Source organism: Zonotrichia albicollis, chromosome 3 (genome assembly GCF_047830755.1).
Source record: "Zonotrichia albicollis isolate bZonAlb1 chromosome 3, bZonAlb1.hap1, whole genome shotgun sequence".
Lineage (NCBI taxonomy): Eukaryota > Metazoa > Chordata > Aves > Passeriformes > Passerellidae > Zonotrichia > Zonotrichia albicollis.
In genome coordinates this window covers 70,808,854-70,830,914 of record NC_133821.1, presented here as the reverse complement: position 1 = coordinate 70,830,914, position 22,061 = coordinate 70,808,854, and positions in this window count along the sequence as shown.

Genomic DNA, 22,061 nt, shown 5'->3' with positions numbered 1-22,061 from the left:
CTGGCTTTCCTTCTAAATGTACCCTCTTTCCATGAAGGAGGAAGGCTGTGTGAGCATCAATGCACATAGCATAAGGAGATGGAGGTAGGTTATATCATTCTTCGATTTCCATGAAAAATGTGGAAGTCCATCCATTTCAAGAACTGACACACAGTCTCGCCATTTGAAGTCTGTTACTTCTATGCTTGATATCTCTCGGTGACAGCATCTGACCCACTGGTTTTGGTTGTAAGGCAATGAGATGTCTCTCCTTCATAGCACACAGAGAATGGAAGAGGAACTGAACTGATTGCCCTCAAGTTTTCACAGCACTAATAGTTTCAGAAAGTTTTGACCAGACTTTTCAAAGCAATTTGATGTGATTGTACTTCTAACCTCAACTCCAAATGAGCTCACCTCAGAAAACTGTGAATAAGTGAACAATGGAAGTTAAAATTCATATGACTGCCTGATAAAGTAATGCATGATTGCCACGAAGAAAGCAGCCAGTCTGAGCATTTATTTGATGTAATTTAGATATGCTGTAAAAGCCTCTTCCAAAGGCTCCTTTTTCCCCCAAAAAATATATAAGAGAAAGACTGAAACATGTAGCTTCAAGCATGACTATAATTTTGTACCAACTATACTGACTACATAGCAAAAGCTCTTGAGAGTTCTAAAATTTGCACGTGCGCTCTTTGGTATGGATTGCAGAAGCATGCTTGATATTGAAAAAGTCTTTCCAGACAGATAAACTTTGATAAAATACATATTTAAAGGATAATTAAATTTAAAATATTCTTAGGAGATATTTCCCCATTTTTCAAATTCTTCTCCTTAGGCAGTAAAATGTCATTTAACTCTTCATAATAAAGGCAATATAGCTTTTCTATGTATAACAGTACTTTCAGTTTTTCAGGACTAAATCTCTTGTCATACTGAAAGAATTATTCATCATAACAGAAACACAAAATCTCACCTATTTTTTATTGCTTATAATTGATTAAGAAGAAGAAAATAAATGGGAAGCTGAAGGAAGCTTTTCTTTAGAAAAATGTGGTGAACATCTAATTAATGCAAGGGTGACTGGAGAAAGGCCTGGAATCAGCAGCCCTTGGTACCAAGTCAGCTTTAAGCACATGCAAGAAACAATAGTGATGATACTGCATAATTGCACCTGGGAAAGGCTAAGCACAGGCATTTACAAGTGGAAACAGCTGAGTGAGTTGACAGGATGCTCTGTGTCCCCTGGGAACACCCCCAGCCCTCCAAGCATGTCTGCAGTGCTCTGCTCAGGTCTCTTTTGCAGAGCAAGTGGATTGGTGTGTGACTTTTGGCTGCTCCCTGTCAAAAAATGTGGAAATGAAGTATTTCCACATTCATACACAGAGATCTAAAAATTTTGCCTTCTTAGAATAAAAATCCCTGTAGAAATTTACCATTCATCTTTGCCTGCCATCCCCTCAGTCACTCTTTAAAAACTGTCTGAGGAGAAAGAAAAAGACCAAGAGACTCTGCATTTTGCTTCAAGATAACAACAGAAATTATGGGAAGCATTTGAATTTTAGTCACTTCAACATTAATTTGGAAAAAAATTCACTGACTGATGGAATTACAGTGAATCTATATCAACATAATTGAGTGGAATTTAGTCTTGTGCATTATAATGGGGGCTAATCTTTTTTCCTAAGTCATAAATTATGGCTTATCCAATTGCACTCTAACAGAACATGGAGTATTTTCCTCTTTCGAAAAGAATTAATGACAGGTAAACTTGCATGCGCTGCAAGTAAGTAACAGTTTGCTAAAATTTGCTATGGGAAAGTCATTTACTGTCTCTTCAACAAATATTTGGAACTACTTGCTAACTCTCATGCAAGTGATACATGCCCAGATGCAGTCTGGGTGGCAATATTAGGCTATAATGAACAGACTTTCACCCACAGATGGGTTCATTACATTTTGCATATGCTGGTTATGTAGCATTTAGCTGGAAAATTTCTTTGGCAGTGCTGAGAAGGGGTTTATATTACAATAGTCACTTAACACTCAGTACTGTACGGAAATAAGCCAGGAACAGAGGGGGAGGAAGAGGAAGGACTGGAATAATCTCTGCATGAAGGAATGCCAAGTATTAAAACTATAATTTTTAAACTTCACCTGTTCTATTTCAAGGACATTAAATACCCTGACTGAATCCTTTGCTGTCTTGCAGGTGTAAATTATTGGGTGAACTTTAATTATTAAAGATCAACATTTATGAAGTGCTTAAGACAAAAATATTATATGCATATAAAGCACATATACAAGGAAATATCAGAAATATAGAGGCACACAGAAATTATTGCTTTCACTGAGATTTATGTTGTACAAACGTTTTGGTCAATTATTGTGTGTGCTCAAATAATTTTTTTCAAATTCTTGTCCACATCTGTCAGGATAAGCACAAAAAAGATGGGTTTTACCTCAGGCTTTGGGTGTTCTCTGAAGATTTTTTATTAAAATGTTACTTATATCTAACTGAAATAATCAATATGCAGTAAAAATCTAATAATTCACTGGGGTGTGGCCTAAACATGTTTTTATTCACAGAGTGAACGTAACCTTCAGTAAGGCCAATTATGTATGGGTAAATGTGGAAGATCAGATGCTCAAATTTACTATTTTGCTCAACTCCTTGAAGTCAGCTTTTAAAGACAGGATGTAACAAAGTTTATGAACTATTTCCCATGTACTGATCTCAACTTCAGAGGCCAATCACACCTTGTTGAAAATGAGCCAAGGCATTTGCCAGTCTGTGCTTCCCAAGAAGACAGTGGAATTTAGTTGGAAAACAAAATATTGGCATGAAAACTCATACTGAGCATGTTAGTTTTTGGATAATTTTCAGCTTCTGTTTTTTTCAACACAAAGTCAAAATAGAATGCAAAAGGTCCTCTTGGTTTCCCATCAGTTCCAGTTAGTAGCATGAATAACAAAACTATCCTGGTTCAACCTGTGCCACACTATCAGATCAATTATCAAGAGCATGGGGGAGCAGAAGAGGTGACATAATGTATCTTAATAAAGGAAAAATTCTCATTTTCATACTTAACAATACATTTCTGTACAAACATAATCTGGTAGACTTTACTCCACTTGGAATAAGGTACTTATATCTGTAGTCCTCTGCACCTGAATGTACAGAAATGTGGTGCAGTACAAACTGTAGGCTGAAATAATTACACTGAACATTTGAATGTCCAGCAGGTTGTCTGTCAAATTCCAGTCACAGATCTGTGGGTGTGAAGTCCTAAAGAAACTACTTAAGCCCTCCCAGAAGGAAATTCTAAGTCAAGGCTATTCACACTACCCATGTGCACTCACATCAGAGATGAGGGAAGTCTGTGCTCATGTCAACCAAGACTGTGAAGGGGTCACATGAGCAGCAGGTTTGGTAGTAGGCTGCAGCTCCTGGGGGCCCACAAAAAATCCTAAAATTGCAAAATTTGCACCATTTGCACCAATTTGCACCAATTTGCTCCACTATCATCTGGAGACAGTCTTTATTTATTTATTGTAAGACCTTTTCTTCTTCCATTCATCCATGAAAATTGAATGAAAAGGAGAAAAGTAAAAAAGAAAAAAGACAATTAAAAAAAAAAGTGCTATGAGAGACCCGTCAAAAAAAGCAGATTCCAATGTCTCCCAGAGCCAGTGAACTGTCCTCCACCCTCAGCTTCCTCTCACAGAGGTACACTGAAATCCTCTGACTGAAGCCAGTAAGGTCAGAGTGTGACCTGAAGATCCTTCCACACATGCATGCACAGACATGCACACAGAGGGACCATTTCTAAACATCAAACAGATGGTAGGGTGAAGAGAAATCATGCTATGACAGTTGGGTCTGCACTGAGGATTCTGGTCTGAAACACAGGCAGGAGGAATCTCCTTCCCCAAAACCCCTGCCATATATGTTATTAAAAAGCAATCTTAACAATTGTTTCTTATGCACCCATGCAATGGCTGTAATGTTTTATACATAGTTAGTAAAAGAAAACATATTTCCAGATGCATATTATCTTTTTGACACTTACTAGGAATACACAAAAAAGCAATTTCCATTCTTTATCCATTCTATATCTACTCTTTGATGATACAGTATTTCAGATATAGCTGCTGGAGCCCATGTCCTAGGCTCTTCAGCAGTGCTTATTTGGGCAGCCAGCATCTCAAGTTCATCTGTTTTGAATAGAAGTGATTTAATTTTATAAAATGCTGCTCTGTATAACTGGACACTGATGATCCTGTCTGATGATCCTGTTTAATCAGTGTCCAAATGTTAGAGACAGAAGATAAATTCTAGGAGCTTTTCTAAATGTTATGATGTGATAAGGGATTTCACCCTGAGCAGAGCTAGATCAGCAGGCTGGCTAGTAACTTTGTTAGTCTTCTAATGCTGATATGTTTCAGGAATCATCTTGGATTAAGAAGCACACAAACTGTTTTTGTTGTGCAGCCTCACCGAGACTAATCTATCAGTTCACCTGTTTCACTTCAGTCCTTTTTCAGTTTCTTCCCTCGGGTGTATCCCACTTAGCCATGCAGCCAACGCATGGTCTACGAAAGCTATTTCAAACAGCCCACAAAAATTAGTAGACTTTTTTTTCTCAATTGAGTAATCCCCAGTGAATTTTACATCAGAGATCCTTTTGAAAGTTTGAGCTACAAATTACTTTGATTCAGGTAATGGAGACAGAGTGTGGGTAAATAAATAGCAAACAACAAGAATTGTCTAACTCTTTATTGCATCAAATTAAATGAAAATGCCTCTCTCCCTAGTTTTGGCATTTTCTCCTTTCTCATAATTTTATTCTTATTTTTTCTCCTTCCTCCCTCTCTGCTTTTTGCTAAAACCACTACCATCTTCATCTTCCTTTCCCCTGACCCTTTATAGTGCAGTCCTGATGCATCTCCTTTCCTTAGTTCTGTAAAACACTTATTTACACTTTACACATCACACCTATTGCCCTGCTGTTAGCCCTTGTCACCCAATGGTGACAAAAGGGTTATACCACTATTGAACACAAAGCTTCTCCTCCACAAACAAACTTCAGCTCTGCTGAGGACATTTCTGACCCTATATCCACTTTCCTTAGTGTCTGGAAGGTCACATCCACCTTTATTTTGACTAAACAGTAAGACTCCAGCCAGGACAGATAACTACTGGGTTAAAAGCATTTAGTAGAGACATCCGCTTTCAGAATCCAGAGTTTCCACTACTTGCTTCATTCATATGGATAGAATTGCTGTCTTGCTCAGCTACAAGAATCTCATGATGCTCAAGACCAGCAGCAGTTAGTGGATCTGCAGTTGCCCACCCACCAGCATTGTCAGATATCCTGCTTTATCTTGCTTTAAATGTTCTTATCCTTTATTTATACAGGAGATACGTATCTGTGTCAAATCTACAAAACACTGGATAAATATACAGACGACAAAGATTTGCACCAGAGTTAAAAAGAAATGCTAGATAAATATTTAAACACCCGGAAGAAAATTTCTAAGGCCTTTTTTATGATCTTGCTAAATAGTTCTGATAACAAATCCATTTATAATGAGAGACATTTGCCTTCATCTTGAGTTCATCTGATTAGGCCTCATAAAAGTTTGAACTACCTTGGCAGTGAATCACTAAGCAATACAGCTGTGTTCATTCAAAAATTATCTGTAAATGCATGTGCTGCTGACTCACCTCCTGGACAGTATTTTATAGCTACACTATAACTGCAAGCCAATTTTGAAAACAATTCTGGGAGCTACAGGAAATATTTAACAGGTAAATTTTCCTAATCACTATCTATTATATGGTTTTGAACCTCAGATATATGCTCTGAGAGCTTCCCAGGACTCACCAGGTCTGATCCCAGGCAATTAAACAAATCAGGAATTGCAGTTGCCTATAATATGGCAAAATAAATGGCTCATCTTGCATGGTCCTGCTTGTCTGTTCCCAATTTGACCTGCTCAGGTCATTGGAACAGAGAACCATGGGTTGTTTATAATGTTATTTCTAACCTCCTGGTCAGCTTCAAATCAAGTCCTTTCTGGAGAGAATTTTGATATAAACAATATTGCAGTTCACACATGCCCACTGCATAACAATTCCAATCCAGCCAGTGCCACTGAAAGGCACAGCTACTGTAATTTGTTGAAGAAAAAATGCTGTAATACAAATAAAGCCCTAGTGGTAATTAACATGACTTCCATTAATTAAATTCTATTTTGAGTGTAGCTTATAGTGTCCTTACTGCAAATGGAAGTTTGGTTAATAGCTGTACTGGCACTAAACATCACCATACTGTATTTAATTTCCTGTCTTTGCTGCAAAAACACCATTACAGCTCTTGAGTATCCCAACAACCTAATGAGAAATGACTGGGTTTTTTAATATGAAGCAATTTCTTTTGCAGTCATTTGAAGTCTTGAATTGGAGCAATACATAAAGATGTTTGTTTGAAATGAGATTTCTGTTTTCGATCTATCATCAGCAAAGATGCACTTCCACAGCTTCATCCATTAGACCAATTATGTTACAGGAACTAATCCTGCGTACAAGATTTTCACATAATCTGAATAGTTTCTTTTTATTATTCCATTTCTGGTTCCACAGAACAAATCAAAGCCATTGGATTAGGTTCATTTGTAGATATTCCTAATAGTATAGGCACATTATGAATCTGAGTCTACAGGCTGTTTTCAGCTGCATGAGTGTATCCTATCAGCCATTACAAAGACTATTTTTAAAAGGTTGAACAAAGTTCTTGTCTTTTTTGGGTGAATTTTTTTACTTTGAATTTCTTCCTGATTGAAATCAGACTATTTGCAGTTTTTAAAGCATAGTATATTGAAATCAGGCATGAAAAACTATATTTCTACCTAAATAAGTTTTAGACAAGTTAAAGAGATATTTTACTTAAAAGGTGTGAGTCAAGCTCCCTGTCATTCTCTAAGCAACAGGATAATTACACTGCTCTAACTGTCAAGAAAGAAAACATCAGCATAAAATTCAGCAAGCACTTTCCTACTTTCTTATTGTACCTGTTTGCTTTCACTTTTTACAGTCCAGGCAGTGCTATTTAGCGCTAAAATGTGTCTGAGTAAGGTGAATTCTGAAAAATTGACCTATCACGAACACTGCTTTCTTCCTGAGGACAAATAACTTCTCATCATGGCTTTAAAAAAGATATGTAATATAGCACAAATTCATGCTGACTTAAGAATAGTGCTCATCACTATGACCCTTTTCAGTGAAACAAGGGGAGAGAAATTTCTTGTACTGTGCAAGGTTGAAAATAGACAATTGGGTACTCATTGAAGGTGCTGAGGGAACTTCATGGTGCCATAAAGGGCTTGTTCATCTTCTTCTCTTCTTGGAATACATTAGCCAAAAGAGTATCTCCTCCAAATAAGTGGAAACATCTGGAATTGTTTGATTTCAAGAGCAACACAATCAGTGCAGTCACCATTAGCCACAAAAGTCTTGCATTTGTTATATTCAAAAGCATCTTCAGAGCTGATGTCTGGGAAAATGTGAATGGTTTCTGACACTGAAACTTTTGACAGATTATAAGATTTGAGGGAATGGCCTGAAGTTGCGTCAGGGGAGGTTTAGGCTGGATATCAGGAGGATGTTCTTCACCCAGAGGGTGGTGAGGCACTAGAATAGGTTCCTCGAGGAAGTGGTCACAGCACCAGCCTGACAGAGTTCAAGAAATATTTGAACAATGCTCTCAGGCACATGGTGTGACTGTTGCGGATGGTAGGTTCAGGAGTTGAACTTGATGATCCTTGTGGGTCCCTTCCAACTCAGCATATTCTGTCATTCTGTGATTTGATTTTCATAATCCCAGCCAAATGTTGTGAACACACTCTTTTTCTTCCAGTATCCCTCTGAGACAGCTACTTTTAGTCCTCATCAGCCTTTGCCAGGAACTAATTGTGGCAGTGGGCTCGAGAGACAAGGCAGATGAAGGGGCTCTCTACACAAGTCCTCTGTCTCTCAGAGCTTTGTCCTCTTCTGGCTGCTTGAGATGTATTGCAGCCTCTGTTTCCTTGCAGCTTCTGACACTGAAGATGTCGAAGGACAAGGCCGTATTATGGCTCAGAAATATCCTGCAACCTAATTCTTATGCAATAAGGGCTAGAGCATCAACATGATACTCTGCTTACAAATCCTCTCAGCCAGGCCAATTAACCTAGACAGGACATTGTGTTAATGTGTGCTGCTTTTGTGCCCAGGGTGGCTTGGATTTACTGTCAAGGCACTGTGCTATGTCGTGGAGATGCACCCAAAGAAAAACCTTGAGAAAATATACAAGTGCAGAGGAGAACGTATGTGGCCCGAAGTTTAGAATCCGACTAGCTGAGGGCGAAAGGCCGACGCCCCTCTGCAATTCCTGGCCAGCACCCTTCGGCGTCTGATGGCCTCGGGCTGTGCTGGCTGCGGACTGGCGTACCTCGCTGGTATATGAGAGGAACGGAGCTGACCATTTCCCGGGGGTTAAACATCGGTTTATTGCAGGTGATGCCAGATCCAAAAACACCGGGAAAACCAGCCGGGAAAAAGTTTTTTCATAGGGGGTGAAAACAGGATTATAAAGGAGGAGGGGTGGGTACAGGCGGAGCCAATCGGGAAAGGTGAGGGGATGAACTTCACAGAACTGACACTCCATGGGAACCAATAATCAAAAGGTAGAGGAGGTGTCCTGGGACTCCAGCCAACCACCATCTCCAGAGAGGAGAAGGTTCTCGAAACCTGGGAGGAGGAAGGGAGTGATTGACTGGACAGGGAGGAAACAACTTTCACTTATAAGGGAAACCAGGGGAGAAGCAATTACATATCGGCAACTATGAATAGCGGTTGCTATAGCAACTTAGCTGGCAGGTTAACGGTGGCGGGAAAGAAGGGGGAACGAAACCATTTTACACATAATAGGGGAGAACAATACATAAATTGGGGGAATAACACAAGAAACTTAACAACACACTACCACATACAAGATTAAAGAATTGGAGGAAAGAAGAAGCATTTTGCTTCCAAATGCCATGATCAAAATCACTGAACAGAACAAACAACAAGAAACAGGTCTTCCGTTGTCAACCCCACGACATTTTTCAGAGACAAATGTGACAGAACTGCAAAGGGAGGCAGTTTGGGAGGAAACATTTCAAACTGGATGAACCAGGTTGAGGAACAAATATGGTCTTCAGGAAAAGATTTTTGCATGTCGATTTTAACATCTGTAAGAAAACAGATTAAACTTTTCCTTGATTATATAGGTTCCATAGGTTTCTACAGAAAATAAAATTGTAAGTCTACACTTCAAGACTTGCAATTAAAAGTTCATTTTTGCCCCTACAACTAACAAACAAATGTGGCAATTGGAATTTCTCAAACAAGAAATTAAATTGTTTTCCATCTGATGTCTACTTTTCCTCCCTAAATGGAAACAAAATTTATTTCCATATGGAACAATTTTTCATTGAGAAATGGATAGAAAGTACATTTCTCTTCTGCAACCTGTGTGTTACTTTGAAAGATCATTCAAACTGAGTTTTTAAATGTTATAATCTGTCAAAGAATTCTGGGCTCAATGATGTCTTAGTCATTCTAACAGTCCCATCTGCTTTCTCCAGTGAATACAGATTAGAAGGACATGGGATTTTAGTATAGATTGAGAAGTAGGCTTTCGGTTCCTAAAAACTGAAAACTTCCATAGAGAATCTCATATATCTTTACTAAGATTATGCAGGCACAATTGTTTTTCCTTTCCTAACATGGTCAGGTGTAGGAATTTTTAAAGATCTGAAGATAAAATTTTTTCTCTCTGAAGATTTTGCCACTCAAATGTAAATTCTACCTAAAGATTTCATATAGCACTTTGGATTTTTGAGATATTCATTTTTAAACAATAATGAGTCAGATTCTGGCAGGGTAATGTCTGGGTTAGAGCAGATACTATGCATTAAATTATAGATTACATGTATTCCTGGATAATGTAGGTTTTTCTGCTCTTTTTAAGGATTATTTCAAATCCTTTTGAAATCTACTTTGAAATCCATTATGTTTATCAACTCCTTAGCTAGAAAACATTATCTTATATTTTACAAAATTATTAACTTTCCTCAAAATCACTTACATGTTAATACTATAAAAATTTGAACCTCAACTCCTATTTGCTTAGAGAGTGCTGATTATACCAGTAATGAATGGTGTCTACTTTTAAATACAAATATTTTGCATTTCAATCCTACCTTTTGCTGAAGATATCAAACAAACATTTTAAGGCCAGTATTACCTTTGTCATAGGGAGTAAATGCAAAAAGGGCCTTTAAGGGCTATTCTGTGGAAAAAAAAATCCATGCAAGCCAAAAGCCCCAAATATAACAACACATAAACAGAGAACAAACCATTTTATGTATAGTCCTTTCTGTTAAAACACTTTAGTATTACTTTAAATACATATATAGATACACTCATTATTATAAAAAAAATTAATAAGTGAGCCTTAAGCCATATGCAGAACATATTCTGGTTTTGTTTTGGCACAATCTAATTCTGATTTGGTTTAGTTTTTATTGAACTTTGTAGAACTGAAGTTTCAAGCTGCATCCTTAAGTTACTTATATGGCTTGAAAACACATTGAGAAAAAAAACTATAGGAATTCACTAATGTACTTCCAAGTAAGGCATCAAAAGGACTTCTATCTGTTTTTGTAAGATTAAGACGTATTTAAGATTCATTTAAAATATATTTTGATTATAGAACTTATTTGTTATCAGGCTGTCCCCTTTACCAACATGAATATGCAATGTGTTTATTTGAAATGCCTATGGTTGTTGCTTTGGCCTTGAAAGTGTTGGATTACTGAAAGCATCCTGGAAAAAACAATGGGTCCTAGCAGAAATAATATTGATATTAAAGGATAGAATAGTCTAGAAGAAGAAACTCCTGAGAAAAAATTAGGTAAGTGGTGATAACAACTATTCACAAATAAAGAAAATTTAAGCACAGTTCACCAAGCTATAAGCAACAGCATTCACTATCTGTAAAGCCTGCCTGCCTCAGTGCAATATAACTAACTCCTGGCATTGATTCCAAGTGTGGGTCTTAACAGGACTGTGATCTGAAATTATTCTCACTTTCCTAAATCTGATACCGCTTTCATTTTACCTAGCTACATGTTTTTTCTATTTTTGTGTTTTTATATTCCTGATTAATTTTTAATTTATAGGTCAAGTATTTAAAATTAACTGCATCTGACCAAACCAAGCCATCTGACCAAAAATCACACCCAGAATTCTGTTATTCTATTGATGACTCAAGGATATAAATGTTCTCCCCATGTGTCCATATTTTTTTTAATTGTCTTCTCTTCAATCTTACTGTCTAATTTATCATTCTGACCATGAGAGTTACATCCATTAATCAAGACTTTGATTCATCCCACAGTAACAGCAGTGTTCATGCATATTCACTCATTCCAAATATTCTGAGCACGAATGTTCCCTTTGACCACACTGTTCTTAGAATGAATTGAACTCAGTTCACAAGTTGTTTATTATCTCCAGAAGATAACTCTAGGAGTAATGTAGGCCTAGTCTTGTTTTGAAACAATTGCCTAATCGATTGAAGTTTCATAAAGCAATGCACAGCTCATACCAAGGGTTTGTACAGCAGCACTGCAAAGCTACGTGCACGTATGACTCAGGGAGTGATGTGCCAGTAAAAATAGCCCGCAGGTCCCCTGAGAAGCATCAGTTGTGGAGCCATGTAGAAGAAAAAAGCCAATAAAACAGGGCTGGTGCTGAACATATTGAGACAAGTAAAGATGGGAGCTTGAAAGTGCACTGTATAATGTGGTACTCAGAAATATTTTCACAGTGAAGAGGAGAGGAAAGAAGTTACTGAGGGTGTCTGTTTAGATCTAATGAAATTCAGCATAATAAACCCAAGGCAAAATGAGATACGAAGAAATGACATCTGAGAGGTTCAAAGAGGAATTTGGCACTCCTATTGTCTTTCAGTAGGAGATAGCTGACTTTTTTTAATGCTCGTTTAATTACAGTGAGCATCATCACCTTCTCTAGAGTTTCTTGGTAAGTTGAACAAAATTTTCTCATTTTCACCCCAGGAATTTCCAGATGTCTGGAATTTCCAGATGCCCAGAAAGCCCTGGTGGAGGAGTAGCTTTGGCCAGGCTCCAGACATGTGGAAATCCCAAATGAACAAATCCTGCCCATGCAGAAATGATGAGCATAAACATTTTGGGGTTTACTGTGACCTGGATGCACTGCCCCCACTGTACAATGTTGTCTGGGACATGCATGTTTGTTTATATTTAAGGCATAAAAAGAGATATGAAAGCACTATTTATGTATTGATGAAGTATGGTAGAGATTTTATGGAGGTATTTCTTGGAGAACAAAAGAATTTTAGGCAATATGTGGTCCTGTACTGAGCAAGAAAAAAATGTAAATAGATCTGTTAATGCCATAATTCACTGAAATTATTTTGAATGGATTTGGATTTGCATCTCTAAAGCATGGATGAGAAATAACAACCATTATCCTGCTTTTATTAAAATCAGAAGGCTAGCTAAATCCTCAGGATCTCGTTTGTACTCATACTGAAGAACAAAGATAGTATATATTTTTTCTGTAAATGCTGTACTGGCTTTCAGTGATGAAGAGGGAAGAGGTGAGCTGAGGAAAGCCATGCTCATGATTACCCTGAGCATCTGCATTCCCCCATACCATCAATATACCACACAGAACAGCAGCATTTTCAACCCCAAGGTGAAAAGTGTTGACTTATTTGGTGGAAATAAAAAATGAGGAGGATGGAGGTGAGAGGTTAACCATCTATCAGCACGTGGCATCTGTGTGTCAGGAAGAGTTGACATGAAGAGGAGAAAATGTGGAGAATCCAACAGCAAAGCCTATCCCCAAGGAACAGATAAAATGAGCAGAGAGCAGGTTATTTGCTGGAAGCAGAAGGAAGTTGTAGGAAAGAGAAGAAATCACTCTGTGGATGAGACAAACAACATTCAGTCAAGCAGGGGAGTGGATGTTCTCAAGGCTCCAAAATGTTCTTGGCAAGCCTGGAACAAGCCACCTGTTTCCTTTTTTCTTGCTTGCTCTTTTTTATTTTTTTTTTTTTTAAGTTGTCTTCCTACCAAACATTGTTGGGTTAGGTCAGCAAAGATATTTATCCACAATGATTAATCTCAGCATAAACCTTGCTGAACACATCATTCCCAGGCAGTTCCAGTTGCAGAAACAGCTACACATACATATGTATATTTTTATTGCAGCCCAGTTTGTTTTTAAAATCTGTGACTTGCTAGCCTGTAAACAGACACAGGGGAAGCCTGAAACTTGTTTTTCAAAGTGCAGTTTACCTATCAGGAAAGCTCACTGGACTTTTCTCCTAAGATTGTTTTGTGTCAGAGGCAGTCAGGACATGGTGCAGATATAAGCACAGGCAGGAGATCTCTCACCTGGCATTAGATAATTAGAAATGTAATTGAAATATTTTTGCTTGGCTCCTTGCAGAAATGTTCAGTGAAGCATGATGTGGAAATTCAGGGAAATTTTAGAAGATGCAAACTCAGATGTGAGAATTGCAAAGGAAAGTAAGCCCAAAAATGACAACAAAAATCAAACTAAGAAACAATATTACTTGATGGTGATCATAACCTCCTTGGGTTTTCACTACAGACTTATGTGTATTTTTCCACACCAGTTCATAATGGGGTTCTCCTGCTTTTCATCTAATAAACTGGGGGTCCATGAGATGCCTTACAATCAGACAGGAAAATTGCTAGAAATACAATGTGTTTGAGATTGTACCTTATGTCAGGAAAAGGCAGGATTGCTATGTAAACAGAGAAATGACCTTGATCACCAGGAGACCCTAAGCTCAGAATAAGTTTTCCCTGCTCTGTGATTTAGGACATAAACCTGAATCTTTTAACTTGCTCTGCCTTAGATTTGGTGTATAAACTATTGTAAGAATTTGGGAGCTCCATCCTGTTGAGTGTTCATGTTATCTTCTGTTATGGGTTGTTTATGCACTGGTCCCTAGCACAGGTCCCAGACAAGAAAATGTTCATTTCCTTGCCAAGGAGATGGGACAGAACAAAAGGGAAAAGCAAGGAGGAGCTGGCTTTGTATGTGGGAAGCTGGAAACCATCTGCCTGGAGAGCCGTGGCCTGCTGCAGTGCCTGATTGTGCCTGTGGCTACTGGGAGATGGTCAGCAGTGCTGCAAGGAGGGAGCTGGGCATCCTCCCTCTGGGAAGGGCTCTCCCACCTCCCATCCCCTTGCCCTGTGCAGCTGAGGCAAGGTCCTGACCCAGGAGGAGGCAATCTTTCACAAACCACCCTGCTTGCTGGCCGGGCTGCTGCCTCTTGGGGATGTTTTAGTTTGAAGGGAGATTGTTTCTATCTGTTGGTACATCCAGTCCCTGCATTTACTCAAGAACATGTTCAAGCTTTGTTTAAAACAGGGCAATAAATCAGCACAGCTGTTTGATTCAGAGCAATCTGTTTACTTGCCCACATGTGGCTGAGTAAAGATTACAGCAAATTAAAACATCTAAAAGTAGAAAGTGTGTCAGGAAAGAAAACAGTTGATATGTGTCATGTGAGCCAGTGCTAGTCATTTATGTCACTGCCAAACCAGACAGGGCTGTTTCTTCTTCCATCTTGCCACCCTCACTGCTCAACTCTTCTCAAAGGGAGGGCTTGACATCAAAATCCGTCATGTTTCCTTTCCCCTCCTTTGGGGGGAAGCAGGAGAAAGAGTCCAGTGAGGCTGCCAGTCTGTGTCTGCCATGCTGTGTGTCCCTCTCACATCAGATGAAGGGCATGTGTCACCCTGCCGGCACCTGTTATGCTTTGGGCTCTCAGGGCAAGAGGAGCTGAGGCTTGCAGAGCCCTGAGACTGCAGAATAATCACCAAGTCTGTCTTACTTGCTACAGCAACTCTTTGGGATACTGGGTTTCCATGAATTCTCAGTAAATCAACAACCCTCCATCACTTTGCCTCATAGCCAAAAGTGGCACTGGCATGAGCTGGTGCTCGTGGGTCTGACCTTCAGCTAGAGGTACATCTCTTGGGAGGCATTCAGGCCGTCCCAGGTTGGATTCAGTGCCTTCAATCCAGAGAGAAGCACCTGCAGAACCCCAGCAGGTGTGGAGAGCCTCCCTTGTGCTGGGAAGAAAATCTTCCAGTGCAAAGTAAGGAAAATGCAAGATATTTCTGCTTTAGCCCCCGAACCAGGAGCTTGGCAAGGATGAAGCACCTGTGCTGAGAGGACTTCAACAGTGCTGCTGACATTAGAGAACCAGGGGATCTTAGGCCACACTTTATTCCTTAGGCTTTATGTAGATGCTGCCCGATATTCATGGAGAAACCCCAGACTAGAAGGATGCAAAGCTTGTTTATTATAGCATTTTCCTGAGTGAAGTCTGATGCAAAGAGTGATCAAATAAGAAGATGCCACGGATTTTGTGAAAACAATTACATTTTGGAATTTTAATGGGCTAGAAACTGAAAAAAACTAAAAATCTTCACATGGAAAATCTTTTGTAAGAAGTATACCTGGATGTTAATCGTTGTTGTAAATGCCCACTATATCCATCACACTTCTGAAAAAATGACAAATCTCCAGTAGTGTCTTTCACATCTGGTTCTTCCCCAGTTCAGTCCTGGTGAGCCCTATATGAATATTTGTCATAAGAACAACCTGAGAAATCCTTGCAAGGAGAAGCCTGCACTGTTATCACTGTAAGAGTAACAAAAACTAGAACATACTTTTTGATCCTTTGATGGAATAAGACAAAGAAAAAGATGTTTAAAAGGTGATGTTTTATACACTGATTATATATATTTCATAGATATATGATCTGCCTTGGAATGGTAGCTCTCTCTTTTTGCCTGCTACAGAGTACCTTATAAAATAAACAACAATAAATATAGGCTTTTTATGTAACAAAAGTTTATATAAGTATCATATTGTTTATTTCCCCTCTTTCCCCTAAACTGAAGTTGAACTAGACTGAAGTTTGCTTTCTGAATTGCCTTTTTTCCCTTCATTTTGTCTTTCCCAGTTTCTCCTCAAACTGCTTTCTTCTATTCTCTGTCTTTAAGCTTTATTTAACCATTCACCTGTTTGAGGGAGTCACCTTAACACCCCACTCTGCACAGGCCAGGTGTAATCTTGGAGAGGAAAGGACTGTATTATAGTTTTAAAACTGATGAAATCGTTGTGAAATTTAGACTGGTGCTTTTCTTACTCTAGTATCTAATTTTACACTTAATATCTAATTTACATGTGGTGCTATTTAAAGAGCCATACATTTTATTTGCTTTGCATGAAGCTTCTAATGATGCTGCTAAGATCGTACTGAGAAATCAATCATATAAGATGGACACTGACTAACAAAGCAGTAAAATGAGATATGAGGAACAGATGAGCATACTGAGAAGTTAAGTGGTGTCATAATCCTCTGAGACACCATTCCAATGACCTATGAAGAGCGAAATACTGTATTATAATCCTGTGTAATTTAGGCCTTTGATTCAATGGAACTATTTACATTATTTTGGTAAGCAACATGCACAAGTTGTAGTGAGGCCAAGGATTACAGTGGGGTATCTGTGGACATCCTAATTAACACTGGACAAACTTCAACAAACAAGAGCAGTCTTCTTTAACAGAGTGATACAAGTCAGATTTCACAGAGGACCAAATGAACCTCAGGTAATATCCATTTAATTAAACAGTAGAAGGAGACTAGCAAAGCCATGTAAATACATGACAATCCACTATGCTGAACTAGGCTGAGCACAGGGATAGCACACACTCTGCTATGAATATCAGACCCTGCCCTAAGGAAAACACTCGTCAGTCCTCTTTAACACTTAGCAAAAATCAGGGTCAGTGGCGGTCAGAGTAAGTTCAAGAGCTGGATAAGGATGACCTTTTCTCTGTCTGAGATAGCGATCCTGCTCCCTCCTTCCTGATATCTGAAAGAGCTGAATCTGCACAGCAGGAGGGAGCAGCAGCAAAGCCTCTCAGTGGTATCAGGGGACAGCCTCGGCAGCTGACCCAATTCGCATTCAAAGCAAAAGCATCCGAGATCCTTCATGCAGACACTGCACTGCCAGGAGCAGCACCACGTGGCTCTCTGTGAATTCCTCATCTCTGTTTTTGCACATCCAGGGCAGGTGATGTCAAGCCTTACCTTTGTGTCCAGGTGGATCACATCACCCATGAGGAAAGGGATAAAGGTGCTAATGCAGCACAGGGTCATGAAAAAAAATACCCCATACACAAAATGTCCTTGCGGATTAAAACAGTGTTATTCTAGTTCTGACAGAATGTTAAAAAGAGACAAGAAAAGATCAGCATTTCTTAAGGCAAAAGTGCTTTAAGTCCACTTCACTTTGGAGTCCTGAAGTACTTTAAAAATACTGGTGAATTTAAGTATTGCATGGTAGCTCTGTCAAATCAGTACTGCTGTCATTTTGCATGAGTGAGAACAAAGGTAGAGGGATTTTGAGAATGTAATTTTCTGCTAATCTCAGGGCTGCCTTTATGTTTTTCAGTGGATCTTGAAAGTGTTAGCTATAAACACAAATGCATCATCAGTCACAGAATTCTGGCACTTGAAATTTATTTTCAATACAGAAGGTAACTAAATCTATGATGGCATATAGAGGACTAATTTTCTTGAAAAGAACATTCTAGAATGAATGAAATTTACGTTCATAACTGAAGGTGAAATTTGTTTCAGAAGAGGAATTTTAGAAGGTAAAATGTGTTGTTGCTTGTGTTTCTGTAGCTGGTAATTCCTGTCTCAGACTCTTTAAACACAGACAGAAGGCAAGGATGGAAACATACATGTCAGCTGGGAAAAAAAAAAAAAGAAATAATAAGGTAGTGCTAGTGAGAATGTCATATAGGTGCTGGTCAGAATGTCCAACAGTGACCTGGGAACACTTTTCACCCAAAAGCTGAATCCCTGGCTTGTGAATTTTGTAGAAGTGTACAAGTGTAGAAGTCTGGTTGGAAGGAAATCCAACACTACAACAATCATCTCTTGAAAGGTTCAAATGCTAATCTTGTTTTCATTAACAGTACTTCAGTGATATGAGAATTCAACCAAAATTATATGTGATGTGATGGTTCCATGTTAATAGGTATTTAAGTGAAAGGTAAATCATTAATCAAAGATTAGAGAAATGTATGCTAAATTATTGTGATACATGTATAATTGGAAAGATGTGTTGAAAGGGCAAGAGACTTCCCTCTTGGAAGAACAAAAATTAAAACATATAGAACAAGGTGGAGTCAAGGTAAAATATTTTGTAGATTTGCTGAATGACTGCTTTTATTTTCTCTCTCTGCATTTTTTTTTTCCCTGTGGGAAAGAATCAATTTGTCTGGAACAAGTGCTTGGAATTCATAACTTGATTCTATAAATGGAGGATCCAAAGGAAAGTTAGGGTTGTCTTGGTAGCTGCTAGAGCAAAAATTATCATCCAGGTTAGAACTAGTTACCAGTCCTTCATAATAAGGTCCCAAACACAGCAAATGTAGCTGTGATGGACAGTAACATTGAAACCTGAAGTTCAGTTTATATAGAAGTGGGATTTTTTAGGAGCTGTGAATAAAAAAATCAGCTGATGTAACTTAAGGAGTAATTTTGGACATATCCTGTAGTGCCTTCGGCTGTTTTTGTACCTGGAAAGCTCTGATTTACATTATTATTCTGTGGAGTCAAGTCCTTTTGCTTAAAAGGAGATGAGTGGCACCCACAGCCCCGTATCCCATTAATCCCCGCAGAGCAGTGTGGGCTACTGAGGGCTGCAAAAGTACCCCAAAGCAAAACAGAACAGCTTGAAACTTGTTCTCTCTTGTATAAGACAAAGATTTTCTTTGGATCACAGAGCTTTAAAAATAGTTTCAACCCACTTCTGCCTTTCTTAGCTCTCTGGTCTTATGACACAAGCTGCTGTGACCCAGGGCTATGTTGCTCTGGAGAGGAAAGACTCTTGTCTGAAAGTTCCCTGTAGGCTGGGAAGTGCTGGGCCTTAAGAAGGGGGATGAGCTGGACAGAGGAGAAACAAAGGCCCTTGTCTTGCAGCCAGCCCACGTTCCCCAGTACCAGCACCTAAAGCAACCTCCCTTTTCAAAACTGGTGTTTTCCTGGAAAATACATGGTCCATCCCCAGTTCTCCATCAGGTTCCTGTTGCCTGATAGAAACCATCTGGTCACCTGCTTATCCCTGTGAGGGAACTGTCTGAGTCTGAAGCCACCTTAGCAAGCTCATTGCTAAAATTGAGTCCCTACTTCCACGTCCAGGAAATACCTCAAAACCCTGAAGATTCAGTGTCACTGCTAAATGTGTGGGGTACTTTGAATGCTGTATAAATTCCATTGTTAAATTCATGAATCCACTTCAAGCAAATTAATAGTTGCTATTCTGTTTACCAGGCTTGGGAGGACTGAGAGCCTGCAGTGACACACTGGGTTATGTCGATCTCATTAGCATTTCATTAGTCTTCTACTTCTTCTCATTAAAATCTCAACCTCATGTAATTTCTCTGCTTCTCTCCACAGATAAGAAAGAAGGTTCAGATGCAGAGAGTTAATGGTGTCAGGCTTTTCCCCTGTTTCTGAAGTACACTTGCTGAGCCCTGTCAAGCTGATATTTTTAATAATACAGTATGTTCTTATTAGTCCTCATGTCTGTGCATTGCATTGAGCTGAAAGAAATTTCCAGCAGTTGTAGGCTCCATGCACAGTGTGGTGTAACTTCCCTAGCAACAGGGATCTGATGTGACATGGCTTTGTGCAAAATGTAAACCTCAAAAACCTTCACTGACCTTTTGAAACTTTTGTGTCTTGTGGGATGGCAACTATAAGGCTGTGTTGGCTCTTAAAGGTCCTGTCCTGCTCATGCACATCAAGGGGAGGCCGGGCCTCTGATTTAGCTGGCAGGGAGGTCAGCCACTGCCTACCAGGAGACGACTCTTGTTCTGATTTCTGGAAGGATAGAAGGGTGCTCATCACATCCCCAGGGAAAAATATTCAAAGGTGAAACACCAGTCTCAGAGAGGCAATATAATTAATCTGCTGGCTGTGGCAATGTGAGAAATAACTACAGCCCCCCTTAAAAAAAGGCGCTTCAAAAAAGGGAAGAATAACTTTTCCAGAGAGAGAAGAGGTACCACAAGGAAAATAATATTCTTGTCTTCTGTACGGTGCTTTCTTAAGGCAAAATTTGTGAAAGCAAGAAAATTTTAGATTCCTTTGGGAGAAAGGCACAACATATGCTAAGACTAGTCTTAGATTCGGGGGAGAAAATTAAAAGGATTTTACTGGGCCTGGTTAGGAGATAATAAATTTTCTTCATAGTAGCTCATATACTGCACATTAGATTTTTCACCAAGGCAGTACAGATAACACACTAATGTTACAGCTTTTGTTGAACAGCATTTGCACAGTGCCAAGGCCCTCTCTCTCTCTCTCCCCAGTGGACAGGTGAGGGGTGTGCAATGAGGCAAGAGGTGACCCAAACTAACAGACATAACTAAAGTATATTCCAGTCCTGAGTCCTGATTTCAATGTCATGCACAGCAATAATAGAAGGAAAAAAGAGGAGTGTTTTAGCTTTGTTACTCACCTCTTATTTGGGGACTGGCTGATCATCAGTCTGCCCACAGGAGGTGGTGATTGATTCCCTCTGCATGACTTGTTTTGGGTTTTTTTCTCTCTTCTTCCACTTATTCTTCATTTGCTAAACTTTTGTTTCCTAGTTTGTTTTTTCATCTTGACACCCAAATTTTCTTGCTTTTCTTCTTCTTTTTCTCTTCCCCTCCTTCACTGAGGAAGGGGGGAAATGAGCTGAGGGCTCTGTGGTGTTTAGCTGACCACCAAAGTCAACCAACAACAAAGACTTAAGATCACTTTGCAGGTTTTCTACTGTTGGGAAACATTTCTTAGGGCTTATGAACATGCCTGACATCTTTACTGCTTTTTCTGTAAGGAAGGATGCTAGGCTGTTTTCTGAGCATTTTAACACACTGCAGTTTTGTTAGTACTGAACAGCAGGTTTTGTGAAGAAAGATGACTTCAGACTTTTCTCTGTGTAAGAGTCTATATATTCCACACCAGGAATAATTTGTGGCGTTAGAATAACATAATTTCCTGTTGAATCTCTCAGAGGTATATACTTTTTAGCCCTTGAGAAGCCATTTACAAATAACCAGTGAATGCTTGATTACAGGTTATTTGTCTTACCTCCTATTTTGATGACCACATGGTTGCAACCTCCACAGTGAATATTTCAAATAGGAATTATCTGGAATAGAAACTGTTTATGTGTTGTGAGGACAGATTTTGGTACAAAAAGTTACTGATCTTTAATAGGGCAGAATAACATTAAAGGGGCAAAGAAAGGGCAAGTTATCTTGCTTATGAGTGTAAATAATTGTAAAAAGGTAGTTATTTATATTACTCAGTAGGGAGTCGTATCATAAAAGTGTACAAATTTAACAGACAGGAAATTACAAGAGAATAATAATAACATCAAACAACTAAACATCTATCTCCACTTGTGTTTGTTTCTTTGGTCTGCTACAAATGAGTTGGAGGTAGGTGAGAAATACAGAAAGATCAAAATTGGTTCAATATGTTATCATTTAGAAAGTGGTAAACATAATTTCTCTAAGTTTCTGGTGGTTTTTCCACCAATCTTTATAAGAAGGTCATTTTCCCCCCAGTGAGTAATATTTTAGTTTGCAGACTGCTGCTGATTACATATTCCTGTATAAATAAAAGGCACTTTGCACTAAGAGGCAGAGATGAAAATACCCACATGACAGCATCAGACAAAGGAGTGTGAGAAGCCATGAGCATAACAAATTTCTATTTGCTGATTGTGGTAATTGAAGAGTACTTGGAGCTTTTCTATATAAATATTTCAGTGCATGTATGTGCACATATAGACATTTAAAATGC